The sequence below is a fragment of the Canis lupus genome, chromosome 3 (assembly GCF_003254725.2).
Source record: "Canis lupus dingo isolate Sandy chromosome 3, ASM325472v2, whole genome shotgun sequence".
NCBI classification, from domain to species: Eukaryota; Metazoa; Chordata; class Mammalia; order Carnivora; family Canidae; genus Canis; species Canis lupus.
Genome location: NC_064245.1, coordinates 6,897,199 through 6,918,547, shown reverse-complemented (window position 1 = coordinate 6,918,547; position 21,349 = coordinate 6,897,199). Strand labels below are relative to the sequence as shown.

At 33.3% G+C, this 21,349-nt stretch overlaps 1 non-coding gene across 1 annotated transcript; it reads left to right on the top strand.

Moving 5' to 3' along the window:
* Window positions 1-527: 527 nt before the first annotated feature.
* Window positions 528-600, top strand: TRNAK-CUU (transfer RNA lysine (anticodon CUU)). The gene has a single exon. It is a non-coding gene; the product is annotated as a tRNA-Lys (tRNA).
* Window positions 601-21,349: the final 20,749 nt, after the last annotated feature.

Below are 21,349 nucleotides of genomic sequence, written 5' to 3'. Positions count from 1 at the left end.
ATCTAGCTTAATACTGAGGTTCAAATTACCCTTCATTTTTAGAAAAGAAAACTCTATGGAGGATTTAAACGTAAATATCTTTAATATTCTTTTTCTGACACATACTACTAAAAGTAATTTTTTATCTAGCACTCTTGCATTTCCAATGATAGTTGAATTTTCATGATGTATCAGGAAGAAAACTTAACTTGGTACTAAATATCTTTAATAACACTCTTAATATCTGAGCTTTAGGTCAGAGCAGTTTATAGTATTTGTCAACTCAAGTAAAATGGTTTTTCTGAAAGCATGCCAATCAAAAATAGAATTTATTCAGTTGATAAATAAGCTATTAGTTTTACAGAGCTATATGTAAAAATAAATGGAGGTAAGAAAAATCTAATAACTGGTTAATAAATGATATTCTGTGGCTGCCATTTCAGTGTGATAATGTTAAACATAAAAAATGATAGTGAAATATATTCTAAAATTCTATTATTTCATCTCTGTTTCAGTTATACTAAGGTGTCCATTAGAATTATAGGGGTGCCTGGCTGGCTCAGTTGGTAGAGCATGAGACTCTTGATCTTGGAGTCGTGAGTTCAAGCCCCATGTTGGGCATAGAGCTTACTTTAAAAATTTTTTAAAATAATTATTCTTATATGTTTCATTTTTCTTTCATTTCTGAGTAAAATGTTTGTTCTCTCCTCTGCTGGTATAATAATGTGACAGTCAGCCACTTGATTCTTACCATTTAGCATTCCGTTTTTACATAATTAAGCATTTGTAATTTCAAACTCCGTATGTCGCCTTTCATTCTAAGGAACCCATGATCTAGATTTAGACTTTTTGCTAATATGTTAGTCTTTTCTGTGACAGTCTCTCTTTAAGCCTTCTTTCCATGAGCTAGAAAATAGAGAAGTATTTTTTTTACAAAGCTCCTTTCTTCACACAGAGCATAAGTGTAATTTTTTCAATTTACCTGGACCGGAATTCTGGATCTCTTCATGATGTTTGTGCAAACGTAAAATTCAGTTTCAGTTATTTACCTCTATTTCATCCACTCCATCCCCTTCCATTATTTACAGGGTTGAGACACAGTCTTAGAGAGGTCTGCATACTGCAAATAACGTTATGGCATTATGATTTCACTACCATCAATAAAAAAAACTCAAATGCATGACAGATGCAAATTTAATTTCCACTGAATCACTAATATAAGTGAAAAGAAGTATCACTTTCCAATTCCTATTTTGCTTCGTAACCCTAAAAATTTGGATAATGTGTGAGGTTTTAGCCTTATGTCTAACAAAGTCATAATAATAACCTACTTCTTAGGATTATTATGATGTTAACTTTCACAGTCCTCTCTGAGACTACTGATTAAGTAGGCAATTTTCATGTGCATTATTATGCTTTTTTCCAGGGGCCAGAACCCCTATGGGGCATCCTCTGCTTAATCTAAGGAGATTAAGATAGTGAATATCATATTTCATATTGCCAATCTAGATTCACTTAGACCCATTAATTATTTACAGCAAACACACACAGAGAAAACACTCCATGTGAGATTCTAAAGCAGAAGCTCTCAGCAGCTTGAGTTGTCTTGCAAACTATTCCCCGAAGCAGAGACTAGAGAGCAGATACAAGAAAGGGAAAGTATATCAGGCCTCTGGGAGGCAGTAATAATAATTGCAAGGACATTTTAATTTGTTTAAATTAGCATCTAAATCTTTCATAATAATGTTTCAAGCCTGGTTTTTAAAATAACTTCCAAGTGATATTTCACAATAAATAATCATACCCCTAACACAACTGGCCATCGGAAGAAAAGTGGGAATAGAAATTAAATTTAAAAAATATAGACTAGAATAATTTTCACTGCAGTTTAACCTTAAACTAAAGTAGTTTGTTACTAAAAGAGTGTTTTTAATGTCTGTACTCACTATTGGGGAACAATAAGTATAGTTTCAATTCATAGGACTTTATTTCACTGTGTATAGATTCTTAAAAAACAAAGATAGGATGACATGCAGTTTTGGATATCGTATTTTTTCTTTTGATAAATTATTTAATCATACTCTGTCATGAAAAACTATATTTTCCTTTCCTTTCTCCACTTTTTTTTAAACTGTAAAATCAAATATAACTGGCAATTTTAGCAACCAGGAGATTTTACTCAATTATCGGCGTCAATTCCACATTTTATGGCAGAAAATGTTGCTCATTAATGATATACTATATTCCTTCTTAATTTATCTAGTTATATCTTCCTAAATAATTTATAGCCTCACACTATTTTGAAGGTCTATAAGCCCCTGTTAGCCAGTTATCCTCTTTATATGTAGTTCTCTATTATTTGGGGAGCTTTTCTTCCACCTGGGAAAATGTTATGGCATCTGGTGCACAAATGTTCTGTGAGCGACCTGGATTAATCTCCATATCTCTTGAGGCAATAGCTGTTTGTCAAGTCAAAATTTCAGATTTTTTCTAACCAATCTAAATCTAGGTAAATGTGACTAGTTTTATTCAAAATATACATTTCAAGGGCAGTCTAAGCCACCTGATTTTTTTTGTTCTATGTCTCAGCTTTGACAAAGTGTAAAGGAGCAAAGCATCTCACAAAAGCTCTAAAATTTAAATTCTTACAACCAGTTTGTTGATACGGGACTTACATGTTTTTAACTCAGACTTTAATCTGTAGGATGATTGTATTTCTATAAACATAGTGGCCATTTATATAAAAAAGTAGGATGCATGAGTATCAAAATTTGGTTATCTTGCTATCTAATGATTTTACCTATAATTTATACAAATGTAACACTTATTATGCAATGTAAGTATTACATTACAAAGATGTTTTTAATAGCTTTAGCTATTAAATAAAGCCACACTCTGGTAAGCATTCTGACAAAGGAGAAAATTTACCTTCTTGTTTAGAGAGGTAGTGTGTGCGAGATAGTAGAGTGTAAGAAATAGCTATGTCTCCTTTTAATTACTCAGCATCCTAACAATAGCATTAGACCAAGATCAGGAAAGTATAGAGACCTCTTTCTTTCAATCTGTGACTTTATATGGATCTGAGCACATATGTACCTAGAAAGCGAGTCTTTCTCCGTAGAGAAATGTATTTATTTGTTTCAGCATTTCTGATAATATTCATTTATAACTGTTAGGTATTATGTTTAAATGGTAAAAAAAATTGGTGTCCCTCATTTTACCTGTTTTAATAAATCAGTGTGGGCTTATTTGTTGCAGAGGGACCAAGAGTAAGTACAGGAGTAAGAACTAGAGTGAGAGACAGGAAGAGAAAGAGAATAAGTAACTGTGCAAATCATTTCCTGTGAAATGAATATTATTTTGTGGTATAACATAATGTAAAAATCATCACAGTGTGTATTTCATGTAGAAATATTTTTAGATTTATTTATTAGAGAGAGAGAGAGCAATTGCATACAAGTCAGGGTGGAGAGCAGAGAGGGAGAGAATTGTCAAGCAGATTCCCTGCTCAGCATGGAGCCAGATGAAGGGCTTGATTTTATGACCCATGAGAACATGGCCTGAGCCAAAATCAAGATTTGGACGTTTAACCAATTGAGCCATCCAGGCACCCCTCCATGCAGAAATATTTTTAATGAATGTTGCAAATAAAAATATTTGTGTACAAAAAAGCCAGAACAACCTATATGATACTGAAGTAAAATAAAGTTGAAAGACTGATACAACACAACTTAAAGACTTGCTGTAAAGCTACAGTCCTTGGGACGCCTGGGTGGCTCAGCAGTTGAGTGTCTGCCTTCAGCTCACCACATGATCCCAGAGCCTCAAGATCAGATCCCGTACCAGGCTCCCTGCATGGTGCCTGCATGCCTGGGTCTCCCTCTGCCTGTGTCTCTGCCTATCTCTCTCTCTCTCTCTCTCTCTGTGTGTGTGTGTGTGTCTGTCATGAATAAATACATAAAATCTTTTAAAAAAATCAAAAAACTACAGTTCTCAAGATGCTGTGGTATTAACAAACAGATGAATGGAACAGAATAGAGTCCCCACATCAATGTCATCGATTGATCTGTGATAAAGTAAAAGTAGTACAGTGGAGCAGAGATGGCCTCTTCAACAAATGGTGTTAGAACAACTGGACATGTACATGTATTAAAAAATTAATCTATACACAGATCTTATACGCTTCCCAAAAATTGACTCTAAATTGATCATCAATCTAAATGGAAAACACTAAACTATAAAACTCATACAAGATGGCATAGGGGAAAACTTTGGGTATGGCGATGACGTTTTAGATAGAACACCAAAGGCACAATCCGTGAAAGAAAGAACTGAGATGTTGGACTTCATTAAAATTCAAAAAAGTCTTATGCTCTGTGCAAGATTGTGTCAGGAGAATGAATAGACAAGCCACAGACTAGGACAAAATATTTGCAAAAGTCACATTTGCTAGAAGTCTTGTTATACCAATTATGTGAAGAACTCTTAAAACTCAACAATAAGCAAACAAACAACCTGATTAGAAACTGTCCCCCACAGTTCATATGTTGAAACCTAATTTCCAGTGTGGTAGTTTTTGGAAGTAGAGCTTTGGGCAGGTGATCAGGTCATGATGGCAGAGTCCTCATGAATGAAATTAATGGTCTTATAAAAGATTGCCCAGATAACTCTCTTCCCCATTTTACCATGCAAAGACACGGTGAAAAGATGACCATCTCTGAACCAGCAAACTGGCTCTCACAAAACACCAGATCTGGAGCTTTGGTCTTGGATTTCCCAGCCTCCAGAATTATGTGAAGTTGTTTGTTTTTTAAGCAACCCAGTTATGATATTTTTCCTATAGCGGCCTGAACAGACTGAGAGAAATATCATTAAAAGTGATATACAGATGGCAAATAAGCATATGAAAGGATGCTTCCTAGCATACTCATCAGGGAAATACAAATTAAAACAACAATGGAATACCAAATACACATTAAAATGGTCAAAATCCAGAACACTGAGAACACGGAATGCTTGTTATGATATTGAGCAACAGGGACTTTCATTCATTGCTGGAGGGAATGTAAAATGGTACTGCCACTTGGGAAGATGGTTTTGTAGTTTCTTACAAATTTAAAATGTATTCTTACTAGGTGATGCAGCAGTCACACTCTTTTCCATTTATCCAGAGGCATTAAAACCACACAAAAACATGCACAGAGATATTCATAGTCGTTTTACTCATGATTGCCCAAACTTGGAAGCCACCAAAATGTGCATCAGCCAGTGAATCGATAAGTTGTGGTACATCCAGACAATGGAATATTATTCAGGTCTGTAAAGAAATAAGCTATCAAGCATGAAAAGACATAGAAGACCCTCAAATATGTCTTACTAAATGAAAGAAACTCACCTGAAAAGGCTACATGCTGTATAACCCCAATATATGACATTCTGGAAAAGGCAAAACTACTAGAGACAGTAAAAAAAAAGATCAGTGGTTGACTAGGTTGTTGCACTGAGGGAGAGGATAAACCGAGAGAATACAAAGGTTTTTTAGGATAGTGCAGATACTCCATAGGATACCATAATGGTAGATACGTGTCATTATACATTTGTCCAAAAAATACAATGTGCAAAACCAAAAGTGAACTACAACATAAATTGTGGACATTGGGTGATTATCACTTATCAAGGCAGGTTCATCAGTTGTAACAAATGTACCCTCTAGTGGGGGATGTTGGTAATGGGGGACTGCCGTGCATGTGAGAGGACAAGGAGTATATGGGAACTCTGTACTTCACCTCAAATTTTCTGTGAACCTTACCTGCACTAAAAAACAACCTTAAAACACTTTTAAAAGACACAAAGGCCACAATTTAGACTACACAGATATATTTTTAAGAATATTCCAAAAATATTTTTTTCAATGGCAGTTAATATAGGCATGTCACTAAAATTCTAATTTACTCATTTAACTGAAGAATCTTGAACAATCAAATTATTTTCTGGGAAATGCATTCTCATCTGCCAGTGTATGCACATAAGTTTTTCAACAGCCTATGTAGGTCTTGAATTGCAATAGAAAGTGCTAGTGTAAAAAAAAAAAAAAAAAAAAAAAAAAAAAGGAAAAGAATGTGCTAATGTGTTTGGAATCATATCAAATTGAGAGGATATTTTACTTTTTCATGGAATGGATGTGTGTACATGAAATGAGGTGTCCTTCATTTTTAAAGGACCATATATTAAGTTTTGGCTATTTTAAATTCACATGTTTAGGTATTTGCACTTTAGGCATATATTATATATTACCTATAAATACGACTATGGTGGTTCATATTCATTATCTATGCAACACACATTATTTTATGTAGTCCAAAGCATTCTCCTGAAAAAAGGCACTGTATTGCTCCTGTTTTGAAGTGCATAAACTGAGGCATAGAAAGAATGGCACCTAGCTAGCACATGGCAAAATCAGAATTTCATCCCAAGTATTATTAACAGCGATGCTCTTTACAACAATGCTGCGGTGCCTCTGGATGTCAACATGAGTGTGTCTCGCTTGAGACACATTTGAAATGATTCCTAAAATTCAACAGATGTTTAGAGTCTCATCATTTTTCTCTTGAGACAAAACCCCTGTATAGTATAAAACATTATCCAGCACCACTTTTGTATTTATATCTGTGATTTCACAGTTACCTTCACTCTCTAAGGAAATATTTTTCAGTCATCTTGGTCTTACAAAAGTGTACTTCCATTCACTATTTGATAATAAATGTAACAAGAGAGTAGTAGTCATTAATTTTGAACTAATCATATATACAAGTGTTTGGTATACTATAAATTTTCTAGTCAAAGAAATATCAAAATTACCACGATTTTATAATTACAGTTCCCATGAGCCCGACTTAGGTATACATAGGATATTCATCATATTTTGGTTTAGCAGTTGTTAAATATTTTTCTACATTTGCATTTAAAACTAATTAAATTATATAAACACTTTTAAAAAAATTATTATGGACCCCACAAAGGCTACATAATGACATAGAAAAGTATATACTAATAGTGGGAACATAGAACAAATATTGTACGAAATTTGTATGTATTGAAAGTAGACAAGACAACGAATAAATATTAGAAATGAAAATATAAATATACATTAAATTAATAAGGCCCAACTTATCAATGAAATTAGTAAGGCGCAACTTATCAATAATTTTTACCATAGATTGTACTGTTGATGTTGTATCTAAAACTCATCACAAAACCGAGGTCACGTAGACTTTCTCTTGTTTCGTCCTAGAAGTTTTATAGTTTTTCATTTTACAAGTAAGCCTGCAGTCCACTTTGATTTAGTTTTTGTGAAAAGTGTAATGTCACAGAGTCTGTGTGCTTCCCCCCCCCATTATAAATGGTAAAGATTATCATTTCTCTTTTGCACGTCCATCAAAAATCAAGTGACTATATTTGTGTGGGTTTACTTCAGGACTTGGATTATACTCCATTAATCTTTGTGTCCATTTTTCAGCCATACCACACCATTTTGATTACCGTACCTTTATAAGTACCCTTAAAATTGAGTTGACATCTCTAGTTTCTTCTTTCTTAGTATTGTGTTGACTCGGCAAGGTATTTTGCCTTTCCATATGAATTTTAAAATCAATGCGTTATAGCTATAAATAGTTTATTGGGATTTTGTTTGGGATTACATTCAATCAATAGATCAAGACTTGACATCCTAATAATACTGAGTCTTCCATTCATGAATATGAATATTTCTCCATTTTATTTACATATGCTTTAGTTTTCCTCAGCATTAATTTTTAGTAATTAGGTAAACATTAGGTAAAAACTAAGGAAATGTCAATGAAGTATAGCCTTTACTTAATAACATATCAATATTGGTTCATTAATCTTGGCAAATGTATCATTATAAAGTAGAATATTTAATAATAGGGAAACTGGATGTGGGGCATATTGGAACTCTACTATCTTTACCATTTTTCTGTATATCTAAAACTAAATTAAGAGTTTGTATTCAATTTAAGAGTTTATCTAAATAAGAAAACTGTTGTTGTAGTAATTGATTGGGGTAATTTTTTTCCATGAGTTTTTAAAGCTATTATCATTAAATTTGTATATTCAAAATGACCTTAATATTATAGTTTGGAAAGTCATTATAACTTACAAATCTTTCTCCTTGTTCTTAAACACTATATTGAATTTATATATAAAGAAATATTTTATATACTAATCTATGTGATATTAAATGCCAGCTAAATCTTACCTCATGAACCTAGAGTACTAGAAAGCCTACTAAAAAGTGATGTGGTTCTAGGAATAATTTATGAACTAGGAGAACGTGGATAAATAATATCTAAGCATCTTCTGAATGGAAACACATTTATTATTCTACTTTTAAATGCTAAATGACTATTAAATGAAATATTTTTTCTATTTTGTTTTTAAAGTAAACTTCAGTCCTTATATTAAAAACTCATCTGTAAGTCGTGTAAGAGAATGGATTTGCTAAATATTATAAAAATAGGCAGAGCTGTTTTGAAGGTTGGAATGGTTTCCTGTGGCTGCAGTAACAAATTGCCACAAATTTAGTAGCTTAGAACTTACTCTCAGGATTCTGAAGACTAGAAGTTCAACCTCAGTTCCAGGACAGAAATCATGATGCGTCAACAGGCCTGCAGTCTTTCTCTGAAGGTCTAACAGTTTGTTTCTTGCCTCTTTCAGCTTTGAGTGCCTGTCTGCATTCCCTTGCTTGGGGTCACATAACTGCAATCTGTGCCTTTTGGTCACATTGCCTTCTCCTGTGTATGTCTCTCTTACAAGGACCTTGTGATTGGATTTAGGGCCCATCTGGATAATCCAGGGTGATTTCCCTTTGTCAAGACCCTAATCACATCTGCAAAGACTCTTCTTTCTTGTAAAATAAACATTTAAGTTTCTGGGGATTAGGGCCTGACGTCTTTGGGTGATCATTATTTAATCTCTGCAGAGAGCAAGGAGGACTATTTTCATTGTGCATACTTATTAAACAGATGGGCTAGTGGTTCTGTAAAGTGTTAAACAGTGAAAATGAAGGTTTGTATAATTTCCCAGGGGATATTTAGAAAATCTAGCTTTGAACTTCGAAGTTTTTTTTTTTCTTACTGTTTGAAACAAATATATGTTTTCATTATGTTTCAATGAAAGATTTTTAGACCATCCATATGAAATCACCCTAGCTTGCCTTTGTGTATTTGTGTGAGTTTTATTGTTTGGTAGTATGACTGATTGTACTTTAGACAAATGTAGGAATATTGGAGGAGTTAGGAATCTTAGGGTTTCCTGAGTACCTCAGTCAGTTAAGTGTCTGCCTTCGACTCAGGTCATGACCCTGGAGTCCTGGGATCCAGACCCTTGTTAGCCCCTCTGCTCCATGAGGGAGTCTGCTTCTCCCTCTGCCCCTCACCCTGGCTCATGCTTGGTCTCTCTCACAAACAAATAAATAAAATAAAATAAAATAATAAAAAAAACAAATAAATATAATCAAAAAAAGAAGAAAGGAAGAAAGGAAGAAAGAAAAGAAAAGAAAGAAAGAAGAAAGGAAAAGAAAGAAAGAAAGAAAGAAAGAAAGAAAGAAAGAAAGAAAGAAAGAAAGAAAGAAAGAGAAAGAAAAGAAATTGGGAATCTTAAAAAGGAGAACTCAAATGCAATTTGGTTTTGCTTTGTTGGGCACCTAGATTAAGCAGCCATACTTCTGGGATACTTAACAACAGATTAAAAACATCCACATATCTGCATGATTAATCTGCCTCTATCTTTATGGCCTAATGCCACAACCATGGGCAGGGGGAACTATGTGAAGGCATGTTTTTGGTGGGGAATGGAGAAGGTGAGATGGAGGGAGAGGAGGCTCTGCTCTTACTAATAAATGAAATTTATTTGTAAGTCAGACATCTAATTATATCATAGGCTGATTGAATAATAGCAGAAAATGGTTTTAGAGCTCACATAATCAAATATTTCCATTTTACCAATAAAGAAATGAGTATAGAGATATAGATGGTTCTCTAATATCACCTACGTAATTCATGACAGAGCAAAAATTAAAACTCAGGTTTTATACTGTCTTTATTCCCAAAGAAATTTACTTTTATCAGTAACTTATTGTATAATATTTGTTTTATTTACTTATCTATTTACCTTTGAAGACTTGAATATTTGATATGGCTTTATTTATTTCTTAATCCTCAGCACTTGTGGACATTTGGTTCTCTTTTTCTCCCTCGTTCCTTCCCTTTACGTGTCTACGCATATGTGAATATCCTAGAAGATAATTAAACTTAACATTCAGTTTTCACTACTTCTTCAGTTTCAGGATGGCTTTTCTCAGCTAAACTCAACTTTCCCATAGGCACCTAGAAGAAAGAATGGCAAATGAACCTTTGAAATATGTACACATATACACATACATATACGTATATAACAATTTAATTAAAAATACATATATATATGCATATGTGTCTGTTGTCTGCAAGCATATACACACATTAACCACAGTAACAGTGGTTAAGAGACTCAAAAAGTAGCATTAAGAACTTCTGTTTACCAGGCATTAATGTTAAAAAAAAAAAAGAGCGAGAAAAGGGAAAAGCATGAATTAATAGACTATTTGTGTGTGTGTGTGTGTATATATATATATATATAATATATATATATATACACACACACTGTTTACTAGTTTTACTAGTTTTCTTTCGCTACTATAACAAATTACAACAAATTTTGTGGCTTAATTTACTGTGTTCTCCTTCTATAGATCATACGTTTGACATGAGCCTCATTGGTCTAAAATCAAGATATATGCATGACTGTGTTCCTTTTTGGAGGTATTAGAGAAAATCCATTTCCTTGTATTTTCCAGTTTCTAGAAGCTGCCCATTTTTTGGCTGCTGGGTCACTTCCATATCAAAACCAGCAGTGGCCAGTGGAGATTTTCTTCCATTACGTGTCTCTGACATGACTCTCCTTTTGCCTCCACTTTTATTTTTAAAGAACCCTTGTGATTACATTGGGCCACCTAGATAATCTAAAAAAAGTCCCATTTCATATCAGTAGATTAGCAATTTTAATCCCCCTTTGCCATCTAATCTAACATATTCATAACTTCTATGCATTTTTATCACGGACATTTTTGGACAAGTTAGTAAAAAGTTAAATGCAAGCCGATTTTAATTATGGTAAACAAAATATTTGATGATAGAGATTTGTAAACATTTCTTCAAATACTGTGATATATTGCATATGATCCATTTTCATCCAGAAATCTGGGTTAACGCTTTTTAAATACATTATTATAAGAGAAGGAGCTTTTTTGTGCAATCAGAGACAAATATTAACAGCCTTTAGTGACTGTCATAGTGTTTTGTAAGTAAATACTAGCAACATACATTTCCAACATTTTATTGATGCTTTTGTCCATAATTTGAGTTATTTATTTTAAAATTTACACAAGAAGTACTAATAAAGTATTTACCTTGAACTGTAAAATATATTCACCTGTACTTCATGATCATTTCAATAATAATAATGGATAATTTACTCTCATATTATCTATCCTAATACTGCCCTTTCTACTTATGGCATCTTATTGTCATTATGAATGTCATGTAAATAATCTTATTTCAGGTTCATTTGTTTCAAATCTAAAATTATTTGATATCCTGAAAGATTTATATTTGTCTCTCATTAAAACTTGACATCAAAATATGTATATGAAGTCATAAAAATCAACATTTTCTAAATAAGAACTTTAAAAATTACCTTTTGTTTTGTTTATGGTGTAAGAGCTGGATAGCTTAACAGATAAAATGTTATCAAAATTTTTCCTTTTAGTAGTTCATTGATAGTAGTAAAGTTCTCAAATTGATTTTTTAAAATATTTTATTTTTAAAGATTTATTTATTTGTTTATTTTATTTTATTTTTTTATTTATTTATTTTTTTTAATTTATTTTTTATTGGTGTTCAATTTACTAACATACAGAATAACACCCAGTGCCCGTCACCCATTCACTCCCACCCCCCACCCTCCTCCCCTTCTACCACCCCTAGTTCGTTTCCCAGAGTTAGCAGTCTTTATGTTCTGTCTCCCTTTCTGATATTTCCCACACATTTCTTCTCCCTTCCCTTATTTTCCCTTTCACTATTATTTATATTCCCCAAATGAATGAGAACATATAATGTTTGTCCTTCTCTGACTGACTTACTTCACTCAGCATAATACCCTCCAGTTCCATCCACGTTGAAGCAAATGGTGGGTATTTGTCATTTCTAATAGCTGAGTAATATTCCATTGTTTATTTTAGAAGGAGATAGAAAATGAGTGTGAGCAGGGGGAGGAGCAGAGGGAGACGGAGAGAGAGTCTCAAGCTGACTCTGTGCAGAGCAGGGAGCCTGATGAGGGGTCGAACCTATGACCCTGAGATCATGACCTGAACTGAAATCAAGAATCAAATGCTTAACCAACTGAGCCATCCAGGTGCCCGTGAAGATTTTATTTTTAAGTAATCTTTACACCCAAGTGGAGCATGAGCTCACAATCTCAACATCAAGACTGACATGCTCCACGACTGAGCCAGCCAGGCACTCCTCAAATTGATTTTCTTTGAGCTTTATATTGTTTTTGCTTTGGATCCCTACTTATTACTCATTAAATATTTTAAATTGGAATACAATTTTTTACAAAGTAGATATAGTTCGTTTTAAGATACTTTTGATCATGGATAACTCATTTCAATGTTCTTATGGAAAAAAGACATGAAAATCTCTATCAGCATATCATTGTTTTTTTTTTTTTTAATTCTCCCTTTATTGGTTCAAACCTATTGAATCAGAATGAGACCACTTAATAAATTACTTCTATTAATATTATCCAATGAATGATTTGGGAAAAAATAGTTGATTAAAATATTTTAACAAACACCATAATTTTCATGTACAATTCTTGCTAAGATTAGTATGTCAAAATTATTTTTCTTCCATAAACTAATCAAAGCATGAGGCTTCCTTGGTCTTTAGAAATTAATATTACCAAAAAACCTTTTTTAATAAAGAATTTCAGTTTTTAAATTGTCCATATTCTAATCTTAAAAGCAGAGCTACCAGTTAAAACTTTTTTTTTCAAAATCAGAGTATCTGAAAACTCATGTTTAATTTCATAAAAATTAGTTATACGTAATGATTAAAAATTTGATCAATGATCTATGAAGACTATACCAGCTTGTAAAGTACAATTTATCTTAAATTAAAATGCTCCCTTATTTGACAAGACAATACAGTGTTCTGTGTCATGCCATGAATTATATGAGTATACTTGTCAGTATAAATTTTCTGGCAATGGTAATAAAGAATCCTATCATTCATTTTATTGCTGGAGAGAATCATCGTTTCTTATTCATACTAACGCAGCATTTCCATTACTTCTCACAAAAGCTTTGGCAATGCTTCAAAATGAATGTTATTACAAAATATTCTATTACAGCCTGGTAAATATATGACTTTCTATTCCATTATGTCCACAGTTCTCCAAAGAGGACTTTACTTTGATTATGCTGATCTCCTGTCAAGTGAGAAAAACCAACTTTCAGATTTTGCCTTACTGAAAGTATGAATGGGTTTTTTTTTTTTTTTTTCCTGGAAGTCCTCCCATATACCACCTTGCATTATCACACTGCGGGGTTTGTTCCTGACTTCTCTTTGTTTTCACTTCAACACTTGAGTGTAAAGCTTCTTTGGAAAGGTATATACTGTGTGGACATAAGATAACATGTTTAGAAGTCAAAGATAATGTGCATTAAATATTTTAGTAGAAATTTAAAAAATACCCCTAAAATTCATTTTAAATTACCAACAAGAAAGAGTCATAAAAGTAATTTTACCTATTGAAGAGTTTAGTACTGATGAGTATCGCTGAGCTAATACTTGACAGGGCTCACTTGATATTCATTAATATCAATGAATGTTGGAATATTATGATTTAAAGTTTTTCCTAATACTCATTAAAAATGTTATTAATTATAAAAAACAGAAAGAAATTGCAAAAGGCTTCTGCCTATAACATGTTTTACAGATAATTGCTGTAAAGTACATTTATATTAAATAGTATGAAATTTCATGATATCAATATTACATACAATTTTTATTTCATTATTCAATTTTCAATAGACCTATCAAAATGCATAAGTGTGTTATAAAAAAGTAATCGTTTTTTGTGTGTATTAGAGAGGGATGGGGTGGCAAAATGTAAACAGGGATTAACAAAATATTTGAGTACATATACTTTATATAAGAATCATAAAATCTGTAACATGTATTTTCTCGGTTATACTTTGTAGCATCTGCATGGGGATAAAATGATAACTCAGATAATCAATATCTTGCCTCTTTGAGCTTACCATTTAGTTTTTGTCATATTGGAGTTTTCATTTTCAACTTACTTCATTTCTATGCCTTCCTCTTTTTCACTCTAACTTTTTCTTGATCTTCAAGGTAATGTTTAGTAATTTTATTCTTTCCCCATCACTCAGTCCTTTAGACATCTACCTATGTTGCAGGATGTGCACATCAGTTCTCCAAGCTGGGAGACATGAGTATCTGTTCTCATAGTTCCACTGAAGTAACACCAAACATTGAACCACACATGCCATTTTGACAATCCTCAATCTTGAGTCATTTCCATCATCAACTTTCTCCATTTTCCTTCTTGAATTATTAGCTGCATATTTCTTGAGAGTGACTTCTTCACCTTTTTCCTTGCTTTTTAAAAATGGAGTTAAATAGTTTATTTATATATACAGAAAAGCAAGACCGTGGTGTCAGCTCCCTGCATCCTGTGTCCCACAGAATGACACAAAATCAGATGGGCCTGGTTATAGATGACATGAACAGTGGGTCATTTTATCATTTCGTACCCAGCTCTCGATGACAGCTAAGCAGTTTTACACCCCAAAGAGGATGGAATAGAAAGGGAAAGGGAAGTGGAAGGGAAGTATCCTTGTGGCAGCCTTCCAGTAGATAGAGTGCTTCTGCAAGATAGGGAGGTGACGTGTACATTGCTTCCATCAAGTTCCAAGGACAGTTAAGGGACATTATATCAAGACTTGATCAGTGGTTAAGCTTTGCCTATGTCTGCTGTATGTGGAGATGTGCAAGGTTTCCAGGGCTCTACCATGTGTCTGTTCTCCTCTGCTTACCCAGCATTGCTCCTCTTTTTTTTTTGTTTTGTTTGTTTTCAGTCCAAGGCTAGGCTTTCATTATTTCCTCATTATACCTAGTATTGTTTCTCTAGTGATTCCCACAACTAAAAATCCCCTCCAATTTCAAACCATTCTTCCTCTTGACCCTAGGGCTAGCTATGTAAAGATTAAATCTAAGGGTAAAATTAATCTGACCAAAATCTATTTAATGAGTAGAATAAAGTAACACATCTATAATTTTTAAGGATATCACAATCTTGCCCCAAACCATTTTTCTAATCATTTCCCGACAAGTATATTTATTCCATTTAATCTGATTGATACACCGTTTCCTGAGGATTCATTGTAACTTGCACTAACACGTCTCATGCCTACAGCAGTTTTGCATGTCAGTATTTTCTCCAGCAACAAATATTCATCTCAAATGATTCCTTCTTCACCATTCCTTGTCAGTATATTAGAACTGAACTTTCCTACTTTTGACTTCTGGGTGTCTAGTTATATCCTTCTTGTAATATATTGCCTCTTGCTTGTCTTATTGTTATTTTGTAAGTAGCATGTATCTCGACTGTTTAAAGGAATTATATTCATATTTATTTCCTTCTGGTTCTTAGTACATAGGCTATACCAATAAAATGTGCTCAATGAATTCCAGTGATTTACTCTCAGTTCCAAATTCAGGCAGCATTTGTCACTTTTGTTGGTTGAACTCTATCACGCATGGATTCATGATTAAGCAAATAGTTCATGTTAGATAACTAACTTACAGAGAAATGTTATGTAATATTTCATTAACTGTACGTATGTTACAATCAACCTTGCTTCACAGTTGATGACGCACCCATAATTTACCTCTCTTTTCTTCACTCAGCTTTGGTAGTAGTAGAAGAATTGCTTTATTGTTTATCTGGAGTCCTAAATTCTTATGGTTTGAAACTAGAACAATGATAAATCCAGGACGTATGTATGCAACTGGTGTATTAGTGACTCTTAATCTAATAAGGAGTTCCAATTCTCATTTAGGTTCCCCTGGCATTTACTGTTGACATGAACTAGGGAAAACAAGGGACAAAGGGATAGATGGGGAATAGGATACAATGTAGCCATACCTCAGAGAGACTGTGGGTTTGGTTCCAGACCATTGCAATGAAGGGAATATTGCAATGAAGTGAGTCAAATGAATCTTTTTTTGTTTCCACATGTGTATAAAAGTTATGTTTATACTGTATTTTAGCCTATTAAGTGTACATTCTGTCTAAAAAATGTATATGCCCTCATCAAAAATTTTTTACTGTTTTAAAATGCTAATTATCATCAGAACTTTGAGAGAGATGTAGTCTTTTAGCTGGTGGAGGGTCTTGCCTGCTGACCCATCTGGGTGATGGTTGCTATAGGTCGAGGAGGCTGTGGCAATTTCTGGAAGTAAGACCACAATGAAATTTGCCCCATCAATTGACTCTCCTCTTCACCAATTATTATTCTGCTGCGTGTTGATACTTCTTGATAACCTTTCACCCACAGTGGAACTTCTTTCAAAATTGGAGTCAGTCCTCTCAAACCCTGCTGCTGCTTCATCAACTGAGTTGATGAAATATTCTAAATCCTTTGTTGTCATTTCTATGATCATCACAGCATCTTCACCAGGAGTGGATTCCATCACAAGGAACCACTTTCTTTGCTCATCCTTAAGAAGCAACTTCTTAAAACTTTATCATGAGATTGCAACAATTCTGTTACATCTTTAGTCTTTACTTCTTATTTTATTTGACTTGGCTTTTCCACTTTGTCTACATCTATTTTGTCCACTAAAGCCTTGAACTTTTCAGAGTCATCCATGGGGTTTGGAATTAACTTCTGAACTCTTGTTCATGTTGATCTTTTACACTCTTCCCATGAATCATGACATTTTCTCCATGAGAAAGCATTGTCTCAAAGGAGATAATTTTTCCAAAGACACATCACTGAGAAGTAATATGATTTAATTCCTAATGCAAATGTCTTGATTTTGTCCTTCATAATATTTATTAAATTTTTGAAACTTTCCAAAACATATAAACAATAAAGCAGTCTTATTTAATAAGCAATATCAATTGATAAATCTGTATCACTAGGTAATTTAAAAAACTAACTTCAAATTTAAGAAAATATGAACTCTGTACTGAGAGAACAATAATATAAAATACGATTTGCTATTTTAGAAGCTTAGTTTTTCTTTTGACTATTTCTATCTCCATGCCTTTTAATAAAATTAAAATTGAAATTTATGGAAATGGAGAGAACAAGTTAGTGGTTGCCAGGGATTAGAGACATGGTGGAGAGGGAGGAGGATAGGTATGGCTATAAAAAAGGACACTAGAAGGAATCTTGGTGGTGATGGGAATGTTCTGCATCTTGACTATAGTGTCTATAGTGTCCTGGCTGTGATAATGTATTGTGCAGGACATTGCCATTATTGGAAACTTGGTAAAGGATACATGGAGTCTCTCTTTATTACCGTTTTATAATTTCACCTAAATCTGCAGAGATCTCAAAATGAAATTTTTAATTAAAAACTGCAACTTTTTAATCAGTAACATTTCAAATTTTTATCACTTTGAGAATATGCTGTAATAGAAGTAACAAAAAATGGCATCCAGAATATAAAAATTACTATGCATATAAAATATTTAGGACAAATATTGAATTTATTTATGGAGATCAAGATGGTTATAATGAAAAATATGCTTTGATTTGTTGGGGTAGTGTAGTATATGTTATAATAGGAAGCCTGATATTCTTAGTACAAATTTGGGATTTCTTATTTTCCTTTTTCATTTACCTATTGCTTTAAGTCATAAGATCCTCTTGTTAGCATTTCTATATCATTTCTTAGGTCAGTGTATACTTCGGTTGCTTTAGTGTGCATATAATTAGCAGTATTGTTTCAATTTTTTTTCTTTTCTTGTTCTGTTCTAAGGTCTGACAAAGAGGGCCCACTAAAGCCCCTCAAAGAAAAAAGACAAAGAAATTATGATAATATTTCTGTGATACATCTGTTATCATTTAATTCTTACTATTAAAATGTTACCCCTGGTGTTCCTGTAACACTATTTGACCATTAGAACATCCTCCAGGTCTAACTGACTTCTCTAAAATATGAATGTGTAGATGGGTTATCGATCTTTATTATCCCTTCTTAACCTAAATGTTATGACTCTCTAAGTTAGATTTTTGTACAATTTTTCAAATGCATTCAGGTTTTCAAACAGAATGGAAGCTGCCAAAGTGCACCAAACAGATAGCATCATACATAAATGACAAGAAACACCCCTGGGCATGCCTGGGTGGTTCAGGTCATGATCCTGGGCTCAAGCATCACATTGGGCTCCTTGCTCAGCAGGGAGCCTTTCTCTCCATCTGCCCTCTAACCCTCTCTCTCAAATAAGTAAATTAAAAAAAAAAAAAACTCAACTCAAAACACTCCTGGATGAAATTTGGTGGGAGAGATCTGAGACGCATATTTAAAGCCCCTTATATACTAAAATGTTGAATCTGAATCTTAGGTTAACTATGATACACCTTGGTAGCAATTATTGTGGGTTATGACATAATATTTATATTTTTACAGAGCTAGGAAGAACATCCCAGAATTGTATAGCTAACCCTTTCATTTGTTTGCCTATGTGTCTATTTTATATACCCAGATACAAAAGCAGATGTATTAGTATCTGGCTATGTTTTAATTATAAGACTGAACATTTTCATCATTGTATATGGAAGGGGAAAGAACCATGAAGAACAATGTCTTCATTCAGAATCTGGAAATAATTGTTTTTTGATGGAAGAAAAGAGGCACATTTTAAGGAAAGGAGATGTGCAATAAATTTTGAAAAAGGAGTTCTCATAAAGTGTAAAATGCCTTTGCCACCTTGTTCATTGAAAACGGTTTTGAAGATCTACTCAGTCTCTGGCCACTTCAGATTAAGTCTTTTCCATGTCAAATAGTTACCTGCTGAAATGACTCCTTTCTCATTTATTGTTTTATTTTTTCCCCTGTTTTCAGTGTGTCTCATGTCCAAAGCACTTTGAGCTCTTTAGAAAGCTTCATGTAATCTAACCACTCAACTCATGCTCTCTTTAGTTCAACCATTTTACGAATAACAAGAGAGAATAAAGCTTCTTCCTCAGGTTTAGATATTGATTTTTTTTTCTGCCAAGAACGCTATTTATTCCAGATATACCACCCTTAGAATAACTTCCTTCCTAGACAATGATAATCTACAAGGCATAAAGATCAATATCAATTATCTCAATTCAGAAGTGAATAGTAAATCAGTAAGCCTTAAAACATAAACGGTATGAGGGAACCTGTCTACGCTTTTAAAGACAATAAAAATATTGAAGAAATTGGGAATGAGAAATATGAGGGAATTATTTATTATTTACTCAGAGTGTTTTTTTTTTTCTTGATTAACTGTTCTTTGTGTATATGTGTGTTTGGGTCTTAGATAATAAGAAGTGTATAAAATAGCAGATAGTATTATAGGAATATCACAGTTTACTGTTGGAAAGTGAATATATTTTCTAAATAACTTAAATGGTAAACATGGGACTATCATTAAGCATTTTAAACAAAAGGAATAACTTTTGGTGTCATTTTTTCTACAGACTATCCTATTTTCACAGAATAGACTTTCTGTTTTTTTTGGAATACTTGGTATGAGTGTAACATTACCAAAAATGTGAACAGTTATCTAATTTTGTCTAAATATATTTTATTTAAAAATCTTTTTTAAAGCTTTTATTTAAATTCCATTTAGTTCACACACAGTGTAATATTAGTTTCAGGTGTACAGTATAGTGATTCAACATTTCTGTACAGTACCTGGTGTTCATCACAAACGCACTCCTTAATCCCCATCACCTATTTCCCCCATCTCCCCACCCCACTACCGTCTGGAAATCATCAGTCTTCTCTCTATATTTGAGTCTATTTTTTGGTTCGCTTCTCTCTCTCTCATTTCCCTTTGCTCATTTGTTTTGTTTCTTAAATTCTACAGATGAGTGAAATGATATATTTATCTTTCTCTTACTGACTTACTTAACCTAGCATTATATTCTCTAGCACCATCCATGTTGTTGGAAATGGCAAGATTTTGTTCTTTTTTATGGATGAGTAATATTCCATTCTGTGTATGTATCACATCTTCTTTTGTCATTCATCAGTTGATTGTCACTTGGGCTGTTTCCGTAGTTTGGCTGTTGTAGATAATGCTGCTATAAACAAAAGGATGCATATATCCCTTTGAATTAGAATTTTTCCCCCTTTGGGTAAATGTATAGCAGTACAATTGCTGGATGGTAAGATATTTCTATTTTTAACTTTTCAAGGAAGCTCCATACTGTTTTCACATTAGAATTCCGACCAAGGGTACAAGAGACTTCCCCTTTCTCCACATCCTCGCCAACACCTGTTGTTTCTTGTATTGATTTTAGTCATTCTGACAGGTGTGAGGTATTATCTCATTTTAGTTTTGCTTTGCATTTCCCTGATGATCAGTGATATTCAGGGTCGTTTCATGTGCCTATTGACTATCTGGATGTCTTTGGTAAAATGTCTATTCATGTCTTCTGTTCGTTTTTTATTTAGCATTTTTGTTTTTCGGGTGTTGAGTTTTATCATTTCCTTATATATTTTGAATACCACCCTTTATCAGATATATCATTTGCAAGTATCTTCTCCCATTCTGTAGGTTGCCTTTTAGTTTTTTTGATCATTTCCTTCACTATGCAGATGCTTTTTATTTTAATGAAGTCCCTGTAGTTTATTTTTGCTTCTGTTTCTCTTACTTCAAAATATCTAGAAGGGAAACACCATGGCTAATGTCAAAGAGGATACTGCCAGTGTTCTCCTCTAGGATTTTTATGGTTTTCAGGTTTCATATTTAAGTCTTCAGTCCATTTTGATTTTGTTTTTGTGTTTGGTATAAGAAAGTGGTCCCGTTTCATTCTTCTGCATGTTGATCTCCAGTTTTCCCATCACCATTTACTGAAGGGACATTCCTTTCCCTTTGGATAATCTCTCCTGGTTCGTCAAAGATTAATTGACCATATGTGGGATCATTTCTAGGTTTTCTCTTCTGTTCTACT